General features: G+C 33.8%; 1 protein-coding gene across 2 annotated transcripts in view; it reads left to right on the top strand.

The window, feature by feature from the left end:
- The window catches only part of LOC148092937 (uncharacterized), a 205,856-nt gene that overhangs the window by 133,744 nt on the left and 50,844 nt on the right, over positions 1 to 21,268 (top strand). The window contains exons 3-4 of one of the 2 annotated variants that reach the window (XR_015714679.1): positions 9,035 to 9,073; positions 11,373 to 11,903. The gene's annotated coding sequence lies outside the window, so the exon portion shown is untranslated. Of the gene's footprint in view, positions 1 to 9,034; positions 9,074 to 11,372; positions 11,904 to 21,268 lie in introns of those variants that run through there. The other variant, XR_015714678.1, reaches the window with a different exon arrangement.

Below are 21,268 nucleotides of genomic sequence, written 5' to 3'. Positions count from 1 at the left end.
TGGAGAGAAAAGATCTTAATGGGGAAGAAACAAGTCATGAAATTGGCACATTGAGTAAGTTTTTTCTATGTGGTGTGCAACATAAAACCTGGTCACGTCCCCACGGTATCTTCAGTAAACCATGCGATCCCTGTGAATGCAGAGTAGAGTTGGATCCATTTGGTGGGTAGGATAATAACAGCTGATATTTAGTGAATTTTTATCCTGAACCAAATATATAATCACCTTCATTCCTCCCCCTAAAAATGTTTTTAATTGTATTATTATTAGCCCTATTTTTAGATGAAGAAGCTGATTCTCTGAGAGGTTTCATCAATGGAGAGTGGGGATTTTAACCAAAGCCCTGTGACCCCTGAGATGAAAATGTTAATTATTGAATGATTCTGCTATTGCGAGTCCTAGTTGAAAACAAGACCTACCCTCATGATCCTGTCAAGGTAGCTGGTAGATAACCTTTTTTTAACAGATGAGCAAACTGAAGCTTAGAAATTAAATAATTAACACAAGCTTACTTAGCTAATGTAGGGATGGCTCAGAACTTAATTCATATCTATTTCAAAGGCCTCTGAATTTTTCATTTACCATATTTTAGATAAATGTGTTCAATCTTTCTTAATTAGGCAACAGTTCTACTCCCTTAAAAAGTGTTCATTGTAATTTTGGTCTGGTTGATTTGCTCTAGGTTAACTGATGCATATAATAGTTCCTCTACTAATGAGTTTAACTCCATTTTTTAAAATATGCCTTTATTGATTTCAGAGAGAGGAAAGGAGAGCAAGAGAGAGAGAGATAGAAACATCAATGATGAGAGTCATTGATCGGCTGCCTCCTGTATGTCCTCTACTGGGGATTGAGCCCACAACATGGGCATTTGCCCTGACTGGGAACCCAACCTTGGTCTCCTGGATCATAAGTAGATGCTCAACCACTGAACCACTCTGGCCAGGCTTAATGCCATTTTTGATGTTTGACCACTAATAGCTTTAAAGCCCCACCACTCCTCTTGCTCTCCTGCTCCATCTGTATCTAGGCAAACTATCTTGAAGCCCAGATACTACCTCCTTTGGCAACTGCAAGGTCAGACCATGCAACTGAGGTCAGCGCTAGTGAGAACCTTCATCAAGCTACTACCCCTAATAACTATAAAAGTCAAGCCACTTTCTTTCCCAGCTCTCTCTCTCTCTTTTTTTTTAATATATCTTTATTGATTTCAGAGAGAGGAAAGGAGAGGGAGAGAGAGAGATAGAGACATCAATGACGAGAGAGTCCTTGATCGGCTGCCTCCTGCACGCCTCCGACTGGGGATCGAGCCCACAACCCAGGCACGTGCCCTGACCGGGAACCAAACCCCGATCTCCTGGATCCTAGGTCAATGCTCAACCGCTGAGCCACCCCCGGCTGGGCTTTCCCAGCTCTCTAAAGCAATTTTCTGACCAGCTTGGGAGCCAGCACTGTTCTCTTAAGCTGCTTCATGAGTAACTAGAGCTTTTCATGTCTTCTGGGTGAGTGTATGTTTTTGGTGTCATCAGTTTTGACATAAGAATTACATTTTAGATGGGGTTCCAGCTTGTCTCAACAGAATGACAACAGTTTCCAGTATATTTTTAAAAAACTCAAGCATAAAGGGAATTTGCTTAAAGGATATGTGCCAGTTCATAATATTAACAAGAGGCTGGAAAACCAAGCTAAGAAACTGGGCAACTAACAAGGGCATCTAGATAGCAGGAAAGAGAGCCAATATTATATGCATCAGGGACAGTCTGATTAGGATTTTGCTGCTGGCACTAATGCCACTGACTACTTATCACTGTCTTCATTCCTGAACTATCATAGCACTGATTGCAAAATACTGCAGGGGAAAGTCTTCATATACCCAGATCACTTGGTCACTTTTTCAAAAATAAAACATGGAGATATGAGCACTTAATTATTTACATTCTAATCTGCCACAAAGTAGGGAGAAGTTTTAAATGACTTCTTCTGATTGAGTAATATCTTCCATTAAGACACGCACAATTAATAATAACCTCAAAGAAAAAAAGTTGTTCTGATTCCTGAGAACATAAGAATATGTGTACCACCACATGATATCTCTATTCAGTATTTTTGACCAGTAACACTATTTCTAAGTGCTTACCATTTCTTCCTGAACTTCTTTCTTAATTCAGCTCTATGAGGCTATTATATTACAGTTTACTATTATTTTACTTCTATTTCTTTTTTTTACACATTGATTTTCCTCTTCTTTTCCCCAAATAAAGACACATTCCAAGTTCTTTTCTTTTCCTTTCTTTCTGCTGGAGAGATAGCACTCATCTTCTTGACCTAAACTGTTATCTACAGTGATCGTACTAAGTCTGCATCTCTAACTAAATATTTTTCTTTAGATTTTGTCTTTCATTTTTATTTCTCTTCTCGATATTTACATTCGGATTTTCTCCTACAAGTTCAAAGTTAAAATGCCTAGGAGGACTAACCATCTTCTCCCAAATTTAGTTCTTCCTTAAGGTTTTCTTATCTCTGCATGCTACCTGCTTTTCTAATCACCCAGCTGCCACCACGGAGTATGCTTGCTTCCTCATGGCCTGTGCCACCAAGTGTTGTCAACGGCTGCACAGACATTTTGCCAAATTATTATAAAAAGATTTATGCACATCAGAGCACATAGCCAAATTAGACTTTCCTGGAAGTGGCTGAAGACAATTTTGACTGAGGGTTTTATTGAATTCATGTGTTTGCATTTCAAAAAGAAATTTTTTTTTTTATGAAATGAATTATTTGAGGAGAAATGTACAATCTCGGTTTAGAAGAAATATTTGTCTAATTTCAAAGGTTATCCCTAGAAATACAATGTAGGAGAGCTAAACCTCATCTTTTCATGCGCTGGAAATAACTATACTACTTTGACTTTATTTTAAAATGTAAATTTGTTTAGATATTGTATTAGATACCTCATCTATGCTACTTGCTATCCTTTCTTCCCTCCCAACTATCATTATAGGTAGTGGTCTTAATTTCTTAGAAAACAGTCCCATGAGATGAAGCACGCAGGTGTGCAGATAAGTATTAGCCAGCTTTTCAATGCGCTCCTGCACCGGCCCTCCCTCCTCTCCTGCTTCACTTCCTTTCTCCCTGGCTCTGGTATTATGGGTTTTCACTCCTTGGCAAATGAAAGCCCATGCTTCAGACTTTGCTTTCTGGGCATTCGAGGCTAATGCTGGTGCCCTGCCTCTTCAATGAATAGCCCAAGGAGGTTATTTAGAAGAAATTTGGCTTAAAGAACAAAATCATCTGAAGACTCAAGGCTCAGATGAATGTGGGAGGTAGGGAGGTAAAGGAATGTTTTAGGAAGAGAAACTGTAAGCATACTATTTATGATAAAAATTATATACCTATGCTGATTAACTATAGTTAAAAGAGAATTAATCTACTTGTGACACTAAAGTAGAAAATGTTTATGCTGGCTTTATTTTCTAGACACCAAAATGCCCATATTTATGTTACCTTCTAAGAACTCACGAAATGTGATGCTTTCATTTGAATAAAAGTAATGCCAAAGTTATGCTGATGCCAGATCTCCTTTTTAGAGTAAATTGTGTATCCTCAAACTATCAATCATAAGAGTAAACATAAATCACCAAAATAAGAAAGAGAATTTCATGCAACACAAACCAATTGCTACTTAATAATATCAATGATTTTGCAGAAGTCATTATCCAACCAGTTTATATATTGTGACTTATCTTTGATTTATTTCCTTCAGATTTGTGATATTATTGAGATATTCAGACATTATCTCTCTCATTACCACTATCTTTGTGAAATGACTGGGACTGCTTACTTGTACAGGTTAGTGAGAAAATATAATTAAATGAACTATAATGAAAAATTCAGGCTTTAAAAACTGAGTTTTTTTAATGTTATAATCAAACCACATTTATCATAGTAAAATTTTAATACTTATACATTTGCACTTAAATGAGAAGATGAAAAAGTATTTTTTCTCATTGTGCTACTTGGCAAGATACTCTATGGCAAACTCTATAAAAACTTTATATAAGAAAGTTGGGGTTGAGTTGTTTTAAAATAATAAACTTTCTGCTTTCTAGTAAACAAAAAAAGGAACCTTATATAGAAATCCATCCATAATGTCAGTCATTGTGAAATTAATTCTTGAAATTAATTTTGGTATGATAAGATTAAATTTACTCTAAAAAAGAGAGCATCAAGTAAATTGGAGACAAAGTATTTTCTCAAGACATGAAGCAAAAACAACAACACATCCTATATTTTAAATTCCTGGCATTTTTTAAAAAAAATATATCTTTATTGATTTCAAAGAGAGGAAAGGAGAGGGAGAGAGAGAGACAGAAATATCAATGATGAGAGAGTCATTGATCGAGCCCACAACCTGGGCATGTGCCCTGACCAGGAATCGAACCCCGATCACCTGGATCCTAGGTCGACGCTCAACTGCTGAGCCACACCCGGCTGGGCAAATTCCTGGCATGTTTTAATGTTAACCTTTATTGAGACAGTATTTGGCTTGTGAGATATCCCATGTAACTTACCTCCCAGTTATGCAAAAAGTGGCATAGAATTAGGAAAATGTATGTTAAGTTTAATGTATTTAACAGGTAAAAATCAATGGACAGGAAGTAAAAAAAGTACTAACGTTAAAATAAAGAATGATAATTATATTTGCTCAAAATTTTAAAGATTTTTCTTACCAAAAGACACCTTAAAAGATATTCCATGTGAAATGTATTTAGAATATATAGATTGTAAAAAGGACTTACATCCAGAATATATACATCATCCTACAAATAAACAATAAAAAGGGGAATAACCCAGTTTAAAAACATGACAAAAGACTTAAAGAGACACTTAAAAATGTAAGTTAATAGTCAATAAATATATGAAAAAATGGCCAACATCTTCAGTCAATAAGGATATGCGAAATAAGGCAACAAAGAGATATTATTCACACCTCTAGAAAGGCTAACCCTCCCCCTAAAAAATAATATGAAATGTTCTCAAGCATGTAGACGAAGTGGAACTCTAAATATTGCTCATGTGTATGATATTAGGGATGTCGTAACCAAGTACTGCAAAGGGGATGGCTGAAACAACAGAAATCCACTGTCTCACATTCTGGAGACCAGACCTGTGAAGTAAAGGCCTTGGCAGGGTTCCTTCTGAGACCTGTGAGGGAAAGATCTCTTTCAGAGATCTCTCTCTTTGGCTTATGGTTTCTCCCTCCCCACGTATGTCTGTTTCTGAATTCTCCCTTTTTACAAGGATACCAATCATATTGGATTAGGGACCACCCTAATGACCTCGTTTTAATGTAGCTAATTATATCTACAACAACTCTACTGCTAAAGAAGATTGCATGCTGAGGTAATGGGGACTAGAATGCAATATATAAATTTTGGAAGCACACAATTAAATTTATAACTGGTATGACAGTGGCATAATCACTTTATATAAATGTTTGCAGTTAAATATATCTTTGTTCTAAAGCCAACAATTTCACACTTAGATATGTCCTTAAAATATATGAAATCATATTTTGCCAAAAGACTTGTACAAAAATGTTTATAGCAGTCTCATTCATAATAGCTGGAAACTGGGAATAATCCCAAATATCCATCAACGGGAAAAAGGTTAAACAAACTATGGAATATCCGTACAATGACATATTACTCAACAGTGAAAATAAATGAACTAAATGCAACATCATGGATCACTGCAAAAACATTATGTTAAATATAAAAACCAAGGACAAAGGTTTTTAATCTTTATGTTTCCATTTAGGTGAAATTTAACAGCAAACAAAATCTATCATTTTACAAATTAGTAAGTTGTTTTCTGGAGAGTGAGAGAGGGAGATTGACTAGAAAGAGCAAAAGGGAATATTCAGAAGTGATGAAAATGTTGTCTAGTTTTGGATGGTGATCACACAATTACACAACTGTAAGAACTCAACAAATCAAATACCTACAGTCTGATGTATATTATTATTGTGTTAATCAGACCTAAATTATATACAAACACATATATATGCAAATTCAGCTAAATATATATTTAGTTAAACTAGAACTGATCCTTCTAACTCCATATTGCTAAAATTCAAACATGTAAAAAAATGAAGGTTAACAGTGCAAATCATGGTTGACATTTTTCTGCTTTAAGCTTATTTTATAATATAATTTTGTACAAAGAAAATAATTAGTGAATTTTAATGAAAGTGCAATTCAAGCTTCTATAACAAGGGGAATCCATAAATCTATTTAAAACGTTGGCATTCATGGTTCTTCCTTTGAAAATAACTCTGAAATAGCAACTGCTGTAGATAACTTGAAATTTAAAGTGCAGAAAAGCAAACAGTTTCCACAGGCTTTACAAATTTCAACTTCAACTTAGGTGTTAATTCATCTACTAAGGCTCCGATGTCAGGATAGGGTGAGTTATGCTGAGGGCACAAATAACCCTGCATTTCCAGTGGCTAAATGAGGGTTTACTTCTCCCTTGGTGCACATGTCTAATAGTGATGCTGGTGTCATTGGTCGTCAGAGGCACTTGGTGAAGAGTCTTTTCCATTCACTAGCACGGGGGAAGTGAGACCGTAGGGTCTCTGGCAGCTGCCTTTTCAGTCAGAAAGTGAGGTGCATGGCTTTCCCCTACAGATCACTGGCCAGGACGAGTTATATGGCTGTCCCGCCTCGGAGAGGGAGGCATAGCCTCTCCTGTCCTGAAAAGTGACACGGGGTCAGACATTGGTGAACAATGGTAACGTCTTTCATACTCGGATGACAGGAAAGGCAGATTCTGGGGGCCCTAGAAATTAGAGAAATTTCTTTCCAAACCAGTGAAGAAAAAAGAAACTATATTTGGTTTATATAGTTAGAAAGCCCTCCAGTTACTGGTATTTGTAAATAAGTAATTTATCAACAAACTTTTAAGAACTAAAATGATTTGTGTAATGTTTCCTAAATTTCCACTAAAACATCAACTACTCTGCTCACAACTACAGCACAAAATTTAAAAGGGCAAAATAAAGTATACAATGTGTAATTCTCTTTCTTTGGCTCATTGGAAGACCCTCAATTGTCCAAGTGTTCTAATGATCCCAGCCCTTGAAAGAATTTTCAATAAATTGCAAAAAGTCAAAATACAAAATTTCAAGATTCCTTCTTGCTTCACCTACTTTTGATCAAATGTTAAAAAATTATATATTGTAGAACTCTAACTGAAAAGCACAACAAAAATAAATTCACAGCCTTCTGACCCCAATGATTATTATAGTGGTTTTATTATTTCCATGATTGCATTACAACCATCGTACATTAGCAGACAATTTTTACGTATTATTAAGCACAGCATAGATATAGTTAACCTTTTATCTTTTTCACTGGCCAATGTATTAGAAGTATTTTCAGGGTATATTACAGTATACTTAAGCAGATTACTATGAAGTCTGTAAATCCATAAAAGAAATAACAAATTGTAAGTCTCTGTGACAAAGATGTCTAGTTTTTTTACTACAATATCATTCTTTCTTAAGAAGTTAAAAAAAAAATACATATACAGGGGTTGGCAAAAGTAAGTTTACAGTTGTGACTATGCAAAACAGTTAATTAGTGCATTATTACTTATTTATTAATTATTATATTATTTGTATTATTTGTCTCAATATTATTGCTATTGTGTCTTATCCTTACTTAAGATTTATCTTTTAGGGGTAGTGATGGCTGTTAATTTAACCTACTTTTACCCACCCACTTAGGAAAGCAAAGTATCCAAGTAAGAATTCTATTTCCCAGTCTTCCTTGCAATTCAGGGCTATTAGGTTTTGACCAGTAAGAGGTAAGATTTTTTAATGGCATTTCTGGGAATGATTCTTAAAACAGAAATGATTGGTTCCTTATTTACCCCTTTCCCCATCTGAAATTTATACATGATGACCGAGTTGGAGAACATTTGAAATATCGACCTAAAATAAACCTCTGCTCTGGACGACAAGGCCTAGGCTGAAATGCCGGGGGATAAAAACAACTAACTTGTTTATTCATTATTTACTTTGTTTGTTTGATTTTATTTTAGTTTTGTTTTGTCACATGGTTTTGAACCTAAAACTAGCAAATGTAGGTCTAGAATTCCCCAGCAAAAAACATGTATCAATACTGTTTAAACTTCTAGAAATGCATATGTTAAAAAAAACGCAGCGGTACAAAAAGGTATACAAGAAAATTAGAACTATTCACACTCCATTTCCTCTTCCCAATATAATATCAGTTAAAAGTTTTGTTTTGTTGCTCCAAATAAATATTTATCTACAAATATAGATAAAAACATACAGATATAGATGGATAACTATATACATGCATTTGATTGTGTGTTAGCTATTTTAGTAGTTTTCATATATATATTGATGTAGATATAGATACATTCATATGCACATTTTTTCTGATTTTGCTAAATAATATTAATTTATATGTTGTGATGAATAAGAAGAGCTCATTTCACTTTTTCTATTCTTCCTCTCTCCTTTACCTCCTTAATTTATTTTTAACATTTTTTTGTATAACAGTATATAAATACTTACATTTTTAATCTTGACATTTCAAGTTTATTCAATAGTTGTTAATTCTCTACCAAGTAAATTGAGAAAATTAATAGAATTCCAATATCTACTATTTTCACTCTGCCTCCCAATGTTTTGTTATTATTGTGACATGTACATGTATATTATTATATTATATGTTATGTCATATGTAATATAATGTATGGCATTTAATATCTGTAACACATGTAGTTTTATATGAATGATTTCAGAACTGCTCATTGTTCTTTGATCACAACTTGTCACTTTTATTTTGAGTTGTATGAATTTTCCTAGTAGTTATATCTAAAGAGGCTTTTACATTTAGAGGTGTTTTTCTACTCCCTGTATATTTTAACACACTTGGGCAAGCACTCCTTTGTTGGGTCTTCATAATTTTACAGTCATTGCTTCATTGTCTTCCAGGATTTTCTCTGGATCATCATGGCTCTGGAGAACACTGAGGTATGACTTCCCTTATTTGTGTCTCTAAATGTTTGAGAAATTCTTTATCCTTAAAATTTATCTGTCTCTGCATAGATGACTAGGAATCAGTTTTCCTTAATTTAGTAGGTCTTTTCAACCTCAGAAAATTTAATTCTTTCTTAATTTCAGAAAAAATTTTCAAGATTTTGTTGTCAATATTTGCCCATACTGTTTATATTTTGTTTATGTCATAGGTATCATTTTCTTTATAGTCAGTTTTTCCTATCTTTTAATAATAATTCTGAAATATAAAATAATACTTGATTGTTGGTTTATGCTTGCAGGTAAAGGAACAGTTTGCATTATATAAGTAATTTCACTTCATTTTCCTGATAGTTTAAGAAGATTGTTAGGTAAACAAAACTTAAACCTAAACAATTTATATTCAAATTATTTCTCAGGGTCTGAGAATAATTTGGGGAGGATTTTGTATATTGAAATGCCTTTATTGACATATAATAGATAATTTGGTTGGATAGATAATCTGGATGGAAGTTATTTTCTCTCAAATTCTGAATATTTCACTTAATCTTCTTTAGTTTCTGGAGCTGCTGTTTAAAAGTCTCATGTTCTTCTCTCTACAGATTCTTTATATTAATAGCTAATATTGTTTCTTTCTAAAAGCTTTTAGAATAGTTTCTTTATTGTGTACTCTAACACTTGAGGATGATAGGTATTGACATATATCTTTTTTATTTATTTTGTTAGGCATTCAGCGATCCTTTAAAATCTGGAAATTCATGTATTTCAGTTCTTATGACACTTTAACATTACTTGCTTCATATATTTCTTTCCTCCATTTTAGTTTATCTTTCTGGAACTCCTGTTATTTGTATTTGAAACATCAGAAATAGTTCTTTAAAAACTTTCATCCTTACTTGCCATATTTTAAATTTTCTTTGCTCTCCTTTCTAGAAGATTCTTCAATTTTATCTTTTCCCCATTTATACCATAAAATTATTGATTTTTCAGAGATCTTTTTTTTTTAATCTGTACTGTTTTACATGGAATCATGATCTTTTCTTACATATGCAATACTTTTATTGATAGAAAATATTTTACCCTCTGTAGTGAATAAAACTCCTGATTTGTGATCCTGAAAAGAAATTACCTGACAGTGCTGAGTCAGTGAGTGTGTTTAGGGGTCTAACTACTTATTAAACAAACTTTCAAACTATCCTGATTTAGTTTAACCTCACTTTCACCCCTTTCTGAGACATACCAGATGCTAACAATCCCTGAGCCTTTAGGTCTCTGTGGTATAAACTGGGTTGCTGTATTGTTAATACCATGGCTTTAGAATTGAGCTTTAGAATTTGGCTTCCTTGGGAATATTAAGTCACCATTCATAAATCTGTCTATAGAGCTTAAAATTGTTTGGATATGTCCTTTCCAGTTTGTGTCCTTTTAGGTGCTTTGTGACTTAAAAAAAATTAAACCCCATTTTCTGTCATTTTAATAGGGTTTGGCGTAATGAAACAAATACAAATATATGCCTTTATTCTATCTTCTTTAACTAGACAACCTCTTATTAAATCTTTTGATAAAAATGGTTACTGAGTATTTTTTAAAATTTTGGTATGTAGTTGTCACTCTTATGTATGAAATGTAAACAAAATAAAAGAGAGAGAAAACCTTAAATGTAAGTAGGCTGCCAAGATAGAAGAGGGGGGAAAAGAGACATGCGCATTTTCTCATCTTGAAAGTGAGGATTATGTGACTTGGGTTAGTAAAGTCCATAGTAAGAAAAATTAAATTCTTCAGTACCTCATTTATATTTTAATATAAATATTTAATTGTTTAATTGAATTCAGCTCAAAGAAGTGGTCTGAACCATTCAGATCTAAATTAAGAAAAACTGGCCCTGAGTTTCAGGTTCGATCCCCTTCCCCCGGTTGGGGTGCGTTCGGGAGGCACCCAGCCCAGGCTTTTCTTTCACATCGATGTTTCTCTCCCTCTCACTCTCTCTTTCTCTCTCCCTCCCCACATCCCTCCCTTCCACTCTAAAAATCAATGAAAAAAATAAAAATATCCTTGAGTGAGGATTAACAAAATTAATTAATCAAGAAGAACCATTATAATCTTTAAAAATTTCCAAGTGTTGCAATAATGCCTCATAGGGATGAAAATAACCAGTGTCATCAGTTCTGTCTACACAAGTTTTAAGAAAAGCTTAGAGAAAATGCTCTGGGTTAATCCCAATGTTTTGTCTTTCACTCCGTCTCCTTCTCCCTCTCTTACCCCTTTCCTCCTATTGTCTTTCTTCTCCCTCTCTCAGTCTCTCTGAATCTTTTCTTTCTCAGACATGGAATTTGGCATCTGAATGTGAGCACATGTAAAATGTGAGAAGGAAAGGAGAAACTGAATGTTATGGATTTGAAACTTCTTGACAAAACACAGCTACTTATGTTGGAGGGCATTTTATTGAAAACAAATTCCCATAAGCAGCACCTGGAGTCCAATAGTTTTCAAGCTGACAACACCCTGTGAGCACCCTGACTGAATATTTAACAACTGTGATAAATGTCAATTATGTAAATGGTAAAATGATATACTCTAGATTTATGTAGCAGAAACTGAACTCATAGTGGGGAAAATCCACATAAATAATTGTTTGTGGAATATTTAATTTCTTAATGAAATGTTCTAGAAAATTTCAATAAATGTGAATGCAAACAACTATTTTCCATTAGAGAATAATTAATAAATACATATGGACTAAAAGCTGACATGTGTGATACAGAAGAAGTTAATAATGGAATTTCAATTTTCTGACCACAAAATGAAATTATATACATAACACTAGTTTCTCTTTGTAAAATGCCTGCCTCCCTATCTCCTCCTCCCCCCACAAAAAATTGAAAGGAGCTAAGGATCTGTGTTTTATGATGCTAAACATCTAGATGAGAATTAGATTTTTCAGTTGAAATTCTAAATGTTTACAAATATTTTGATGCTTTTTGTTGAGTACACCAAACCCATAACTTAAAATTTCTCTGAAAGATTTTAATTTTCACCTGGGTGTTGTCCTAAAACATCTCAATTTGTTCAAAAGTTAATCATTCAAGTCTTTTTTTCTCTCTCTCTTTAACAGATATACACAGAGTAGCCCCAGATCCTGTTCAGCGTCAGTCTTAATCATATTTCCTTGGCGCCCAGGTTCTTAATGGGGTATGACTAGGGTCATGTTCTTCAAGGATATGTTTGGTTTGGAAGTGATGGTGTTTTTCAAACTGTAAATTTATGCACTGCCTGAGACTGATACATTCCTAGAAGTAGGGAGTCCCTCTTTCCCTCAGTCTCCTAATCTATCTTTAGCAACACTGCACTAAAAATCAATTGTGCCCTAGAAACTTATCTTATGCAAGAAAAAAAGTTATATACTATTACTTTAGAGTTAACTTTAATACTGTATGTCTTATTAGGCATATAACATGATGGCTATGATCAAAACAAAATTAGATTAGTGCATGCAAATATCATACATTTTCAACTTTTAACAGTACAAAAACAATTTTGAATAGTAGTATTTTTAAGCCATTAAGTTAATAATTTCAGACTTTGTTTATTTATGTAATTAACTGTATCTTTAAAAAGATGTAAAGCCTAAAGATGAGGGAACAACATGAAAGAAATCTAAGAATTGCAGAAGACATGAAATATTTAAATGTAGGATAAAATTAATCGTCAGTCTACACAACAATATTACCTCAAATTAATTAAGTGCTAATTTTATACCAAGCACTGTTCTAGCTTTTCTTCCTATGGATTGAGAAAACATAAATGTATCTGATTTAAGCATTTCCTTCTGCTTGCTTCAGACTTCATCGACTGTACCTAAGTTGTTGTTTTTAAATCACTAATGTAATAACAGTAAAAATACCATTCTCAGAGGGTTGATTGGAAAAAGTAATGAGTTATTATAAAGAGTTAATGCAGGTAAGTGTTTAGAACAGTGCCAGGTCTATAGCAAGCACTCAGTAAATTCAGCCTGATACTGTTTTTGACAACATATCAGAATTTAAAGATTTTTTTATTATTCCGTGATATTTTTAAAGATACTGGATTATGCATTATTCAGCAAATCTGATTAATGCTTTAAATTAGACTGAAATAATTTAGCTGTTAACAATAATAGTGAACTTAACTGTTAATTATAAGTTGTTAATGCAATCTTAACATTTTAGTGTTATGATGTCGTCCATTATCATCATTTAATAGTATCTGATTGTTTATACCTCATTTCATCTAGCACTTAGCAGATTGTTTACTCCAAGTGTCATATCTTTATTCAAATAGCTTTTACTTTTTTCTCCTCAATATTCCTTTGAGATGCCTGAATTAGAACACTCATATCCATTTTATTGATAATTAATCTAAAATTCTGTTTGATTTCAAACTTCCCCACAAACTATCTCACAATAGTTCATATTGCTTTTAGGCATTTGTCTTAAAGGTAACATTCTGTGACAGATCCTCTTGTACTTTCTACTACATTTTATTTTGGAACATTTGTTTCTCTTTAATGCCACACAAATGCTTTCAAAATAATATCCGAACTTGATTTTCCTTTGCAAATGCTATGCATTCAGCCATCCAGTGGCTTGCAAATAGTCCAGACTGTACAAGCACATTAGCTTTCTTAGTACATTCCATCAGTACTCCTCCCCTTTTTTCTGTTTCCCACTGGCCCTGTTTCTGTGGACACCAAAATCTATCTTCTAAGTCAGCACCCATTTAGAGATACCAATTTCTTCATATTTCTCTTCCCTGTGCCCAATGCCTATCTTCTATTTATTGCCTCCTGTGCACTTTATCATTTACCATTTTGGAGTGGACTCTCCCTTGAAATTCTTCTTGCATTCTTACTACTTGTCAATGTTGTACTCATTTTTCAGTACTTAATTCCAGCTTTATACACTCTACTTTCTCTAGGAGTGTCTCTTTTCCTCTTTCCTTTGCTTGAGTACTTCAACCTAATACAAGCTTTTTCTTTTGTGAAAATCTATAATATTAAGTTCAAACTACAAAATGAGTTACACTGTCTTGAGTTATTATTATGATTATATTTTAAACTTCTCAGAAGGTGGTTATGTAATTTGACTCAAACAAATTGCTTTAGAAGTTATTAAAGACAGGCCTACAATAAGTGGCCAATGAATGCTTCTTGTTTAACTCATCCTGGAATCACAAATGGATGCTAAAAGAGTAAACATATCTTAAGTAGTATAGTTAGAACTCAATGTCTATTTTATAAAGCTAGTTCAATGCACAATTCTTGTGAAAATAATTAGAATTAATTATTAATTGATTTTAAGTTCCTTTTATGTTTTTTATAGTGTTTTCATCCTACTTTTCTTTGAATTTTGCTGAGTTATATTTTCTTTTTCAGTCACAACATTTGATACTTTGAATTACATCTTAATGTCATTCAGCAACAGGAGACGTGAAAACAAACAAACATTACTCAAGGGCGAAAAGAGCTATGATGTGGTAAAAAAAAATAATAATAGCAATCTTTAAATCTCTAATATTTACCAATTCTACACAAGGTTCTTTTCAGAAAGGAAGCTATCACACAAAAATAGTAGGTATCAAAAAGGTAGACTTTGGTTTCTTCAGTGGTAGGTAGAGATAAGTTTTGGTATCTTTTGGAACAAATTCAATCTAATCCATGTTTTCTTATATACTTCTTTCTTCATTTTGACTGTCAAATATCTTTCTGAGCCCTCACTAGCCTGTTATTCTTGCTCTTATAATATCACTGAGATTTTTTCTGATTTTGTGTTCTTCTCAATGAAAATTTTCAGGACAGAGTTGATGCATGTTGAGGAAACAGTAATGACTGACATTATCTTTACACTTGATTCACATTTAATTTACATTTACAAACAAACCCCTTCCTTAGTCCAACTTTAGTGCCTACTCAACTTCACAGACAGAGAGAGTCCTCTAAGGTAACAAACAGAAATTAATCTACTTGCATATTTGTGCTGCAGTTAAATTTATGATTATGTGGAGTAATTATCAAATTTGATGGAGAAAACTATTTTAATGCATATAATCTTGTGAAGAAAGCAATTAGAATTGGAACTTCTTTCAGCTGCAAAGAAGGTGACTTGGGATTTTCCTTTGCCTTTACATAGTTTATTCATGATTACAACAAACTAATCAGTTATAATCAGTACATTAGCATTCTTATCCTGTATGAATTCTTCTATGAAGGTAGATTCAATATCTAGGTTCTCCTACCTGACTTCAGTGTTCCCAACAGAGTTCATTTCTCAAGATGTGATTTACTGTCATCTAGGTGAATATAGTATTAACTATAAAATTGATTTCACTATAAATATCAAAAAATGTTTTGAACTCATATTGTCTTCCACTCAGATTATTCTCTCCAGGATACTTATACTTGACATAGTGATTTGTTAATGACTAACGTTCTGATCAGTTGATTTCTGGGTGTCAACATTTTTAGTTTTCTTTGATGAATCAAGTTTTATGTTGCAGAAAACTATTTCCCATGTGAAAGCTTACACAAGCATATTCTGCATCTGTACATCAATGGCTTCTCTGGTTTAAATGGAAAGCACAGATTTTTGGAAAATGAAATACAAGCTTATGCCATAAAGAAGTTGAATAGCTGGACCATAATGGATCAGTAATGAGTCATTAGTGACTAAGGTGAGGGGAAAATTGCTGTAAAGTAATAAATGGCTTTTCAGCACATGCAACATTCTGCAAGAACCAAATGTCAATGGGAATCCAGGTGCCAAGGCTTCCTGTGAGTTTACAAACTATTCAGAAGAACACAAACAATTTATACCTTATAGCAGAGAATAAAACTGAATGCTTAAAATTCCAAAATCTCATTAAGCCTAAGCCACTTAGGTGGTAGAACAGTATAAACAGTTAAAAATCATGTAGCCTACTGATTACTCACAGCTCTTTCTAAAGTCAGACATATAATCATATTTGAAAACAGTTGCTGGCAGTGCTCTTGATTTCTTTGAAACTGGTTCTCTTTTCAGAAAGGTAATCAGAGACCTTAAATTCTCTGACAGAGCCATGTATATCTTATTCTGAGGGGCACTAAGTATGTTCAGGAAGTATTTGTTAAAAGCAAGAATATTTTAAAAACTAATTTATAACCATTACAGCAACAGTTCTGTTTAGTTAGAAAGGATGTGACCTATGGAACTAGAGCAGGGTTCTGGAGGATCTTGCTGGACCAGGCATTACCTTTTATTTTCTGGAAAGTTGAAAGTTCTGTGGGCTCTAAGAGAAGGGAAAGGAAGAGAGCCTGGGGAACTGAGTGACTCTCAGGACCCAGAGAAGCAACTATGTATTGTCCAGGAAGTTTTTCAGTATTATAATCACCATTACTGGCCTGATGGCACAATGGCTGAACATCAGCCCTTCAGCAAACATAAAAATTTGCCCAACAAATAATTTGTGAGTGCTGATCTTACCACATGTCCCTGTCACCAGATGTCCTCAATGAAGCTGACACCTTTTATTTCCAATAGTTATTTCTTATCTTCTTCACAGATTAAAGTATAAAGGCTCAGTCAAGTTATATGACAATTTACATTTAGGAAATGGCAAGACAGGACTTTAGCACATAAAATATTTTGTCATGCCCAATGTTTTTTATACTATCTCTGCTGAGAATAAAAGCCCCCCAAACAGAACCTTGTATAAAGGATTTAAGTGCAAGTACAACCTGTGGAAGGAGTGGAGGTCTGCTTAGTACAGGGGGAGAGAAGGGGAAGTGTGTATCCTTGGAAACCCTTGTAACACTTTGTTCCTTATACTTCTAAAAAAATAAAGCTTTACAGATATCCAATAAAATACTTTGTATGAAATATATTTAAATAAGGCTTAGTTATGGCAGGTTGTTCAGCAGAAATGGGTGCTCTAGACAGAGAGGCTCCTTTATGAATGACAGTGAGCCTTAACTGAGCTCACTAGGGAGTTCTTTGAGGTCAGCTGCAGAGCCAGCCTGCTACCGTGTGAGTCCTAACTACACCCTTCACTAGGCTTGGTACATTGGACACATCACTTAATCTCTCTGAGTCTTAGTTCCCTTGTCTATAATTCAGGGATATTTTTCTTAACTCAATTGCTGTGAAAATTTTGTGAGATGAATTATATTTGGAGCTTAGCACAATGTCTGGCCAAAAAAATAAGCACTAAAAATGTTAGTCCTTACTATTGCTATTTTTACATAAAGAAAAGGAACAGAGAAAGTCTTATCTTCAGAACCTTAGCAGCTGCCATAGAACTTTTTCTAGAGTGGATATTTGACAAATGTTTCTTGAACAAATGACCAATGAGTGGTATTATGAAAGTAGTACCACTTGTTGTTTTAATGTGACTTCCCACTCACCTGAATTATCTATTAGAGTTAGGGTTGCATAATTTTTCCCCCCTGATTGATGTGTAGAAGTTCTAGAGTTCTTCACATAGTAACCTGAAGGATAATAGGTTTCAAGATTATGGCAGGTGATAAATGATAATAATTTTATAATGATAAATTCTAAATTTACTTCACTTTATATAGGTGTACCTATAAAGCATTTACATCAAATAATGTAGTATAACATGATATATAGTATGACAGAGTATAAATAAGCTAAAGCTTAATTAAATTATAGCATGCAGTAACATTCAATATTATTATATGCTAGGCAAATCGACAAGAGCTATAGCATGAGCTATCAACCATGATCTCAGCCCTTAAGAGTACCACTCTAAGTTACCAGATAAAACAGTCTTATTTATTTACTAATCAATGTATGCATTCTTTCAATTAATCTACCAACATTTCCTGGATGTTTGTAATGTGCCATGCACACTCTACTCACTGAGAATACAGTAATAATAAAACAATGTTCTTGCTTCCAAGGTGCTCCCAGTGCTGTGGGAGATACAGACATGTAAATAATCAGTTAAAATTAAATGTGTTAAGTATTATAAGAGAGAGATGGAAACACATGGAGCAGAATGTGATAGATCATTAAGACAAATTGAATGTAACTAGTAAAGAGTTTTAGGAGTTCACAGACTAGACAGTTAAGGTCTTGTTTCTGAGGTCTAACCAATACATCACAGTAAATGATATTAATACAATTGCAGGTCAGCTAGAGTAATCTTCCTGGAGGGAATGGATCTAAATCAGACCTTAACAGTATTTATTTGTCAACTAGAAGGGAAGGAATATACCATTTGATTCCTTGACCCAGTTGTTTTATATTCAACTGTCTGTTATGACTATCCACCTGCAAAGTGAGTTCTGCATATTCTCCAATTTGTACTGTGAGTCATAGAACCTTTGTGGCAAGGGTCCTCAATGTTATATGGATGAACTTTTCATTATTCATTGTCTAGAAGGTGTCCTTGGCATTTAGTTCTTAATATTTGTCTTCCTCCCTTATCAGAACACTCCCAGTGATTGGATTATTAACTTTCTGCCTCTTTTATATTTATATTTTAAAAGTGTTTCACTTCTAGGACCACTTATTTCTCCTAGTTTTATCCATTTCATATACTTTTTATTACACAGCACTTCAAAAAATTTAAATACTATTATTATATTCAAAGTCCCCTCTTTTAAGACCATGCATCCAAAATTTCTTTAACTATATCCATATAGTACAGTTTCTAGGTCTTTGACCATTTGGCAAAGATAAATATTTTTCTCAGTGGTAAGGATAAATTTGAGATTCTTCATAAGACCTTGGGGTGTCTGCCACATTTGCTGATGGCTCTTTTTAGAATAAAGTGCCTGTAAGGCCTCTTTGTCCCCAGCTTTTTTGTTGTTGTTATTCCCATCATTTTTCATATTCTTTGTTTTAATTCCCCATTTTCTGTTACAATTGCTTTGCCACTTTAGGTTAATTGCCAGTCTTTTCTAATTGTGATTATGGTGATATTATATTTTTATCTTAGTAGTTGGTTTATTAGAAAGAAAAGAGCTTAAACTCAGCTGTGCCCATGTTACCTCTCTGGACCTCTATTTGCTCTTCTGTAAAATAAGGAGCCTTGATTAGATAAATTTTCAAGTTGACCTTCACTCTAAAATAATTATTCCATGTATCTATTATTCTATTGGAACAACTGGGGACATCAGAGGTAACTAGTCTCTTTGTTGACTATACAATATCAATATTACATAACAGCAATAAAGACAAAACAACAACAATAAAGATAATTTCTAGTAGAAGCAATTATTTTGATCTTTGTTCCTGGCTGGATTTCAATAGAGCGTGGATAATTTATAGCAGAGAGAAAGCAGTAGGGGGAGGAGGAAGGCCAACGTGACCTTGTGATGAGGAGCTCAGCAGTTGTTCCCAGATGAAAGAGAAAAATAAGGACCAATAAACACCACGTCATAGAGTAATAGACAGCGAAGAAAAGAAAGGATGACCATTGGTAAATAATGGGGTGGTTCTACTATCTCTTGCCATTCTTTATTCTGTTCATGACATGAATGTAGCCTCATAAATTACTTTCTAAAGCTGAAAGTGTTTTTCTTGAAAAGAGATTCATCATCTGTGATTCTGATTCCCTTACTGAAATGAATGGAATCAATTGCATAACCTGTAATAATGCTGAATAAAAATTACCTTTTGAGATCATAACCTTTTCCAAATAGCATAATAATTGAAATGCTACCTTGCTACATGACAATTGTGAGAATCTTACTTTCTCTTCTATTCCATATAAGACCTCAAAATCTCTGTGACACAGTGAATAAATAAGCTAAATACCCTGCAGCTTCATCTCCTTTCCCCTGAGCAGGTCCAGTTATCTCAATTATGCAAATGCTGTGATGTTATTTGGTAATTTAGAAAATTATTAATTATATATTTCACCCAATAATTATATATAAAAGATTATAAATATATGAGATTATAAATACAAGCATATACTTTATAAACATAAGTAATGCATGCATATACATATATATGTGCATGCACACATGCTACAAGCATGTGTGCTTTTTTAGTTTATGTAGACCTTTTCTGAGTGCTTACTTAATCTTCGCATTCACAATTAGTCTATGGGGTATTATCACTATTTCATAGACGACAAGTATGAGGGACAAAAACAGTGAAGTGATTTGACCAAAGTCACACGGAAAAGTGATGAAGGAAGCAGTGTGACTCCAGAGACATTAGTCTATGTCATTTCTCATTTCTATTTATCCATGTAAACATATTCCATAAATCTATATGCTGTACTGAATATTGATCTCCTATTTACTCTGATCTACTATGAAATTAATAAACTTAACCAAACCTAATGTGGGCTTAGTAATGTTACATGGACTCGTTTGGGCTTGGGTAGAAGAAAGGTGTAGAAAATGGTGGATACAACAAGTTTCCACCAAGACTTAAAACTTGAAGTTTAAAACTAAAAATTAACCACATTCTTTTTCTTCTCAGATACATCACCCTTTACTGTGCTTTAATGTGTGTGCAGGAGGAAAGAATCATCTTCCCAAGGAGTTTTGCTTTCTAAATCTCAGGCATATCTTCAGGGTACAAATAGAAAATAAAATATAATTCATAATTCTCATCACAAATCATCTTCAGTCTTATTTTCCATAGAAGGAGGTTGAAGGTCTGAGAGGGAAGCAGAAGGAAGAGTTATATCATTCAAAACTAAGGGTAAGAAGGAGAGTGATGAAGGAAAGTGACTTTGCTAGTCTTTCCTCACAGTTCATCATCTCAGATGGAAGTGGTCATCTAGGTCTTTGCTGTACTGAGAATACAAGCAGGTGCTAGCAAAATTCCAGTGTGTTACCATCCCAAAGGACTCAATATTTTATCTTCAATTATCTTATTATCTTAACTTTTCTTCCTTCAGGGCATGAGAAAAGGAGTAGATAACTGTTAATGAAACTCTCATATGTCCACGAGAACACTGGTATGAGCCCATCTCTAAGCTATTCTAGTTCAGCAGATACCAGGAATATAACTCAGAACAATTAAAAATATAATATTTGGCAACGAGGCCCAAGAATGAGATTTTTATTATCTATCCAGGTGATTACAATGTGCATTCAGAGCCCTTTGTGTATTTCCCCTATAGTTAGATATTGTAACCACTTTTTAGTAGCTAGGATGCAAAGTCAAGAAAGTTGGCTTTCTGGGAGGAGAA

Source organism: Miniopterus natalensis, chromosome 6 (genome assembly GCF_054644295.1).
Source record: "Miniopterus natalensis isolate mMinNat1 chromosome 6, mMinNat1.hap1, whole genome shotgun sequence".
Taxonomy (NCBI): domain Eukaryota; kingdom Metazoa; phylum Chordata; class Mammalia; order Chiroptera; family Miniopteridae; genus Miniopterus; species Miniopterus natalensis.
Note: the sequence above shows the minus strand (reverse complement) of the source record. Positions and strands in the feature narration are given on the sequence as shown.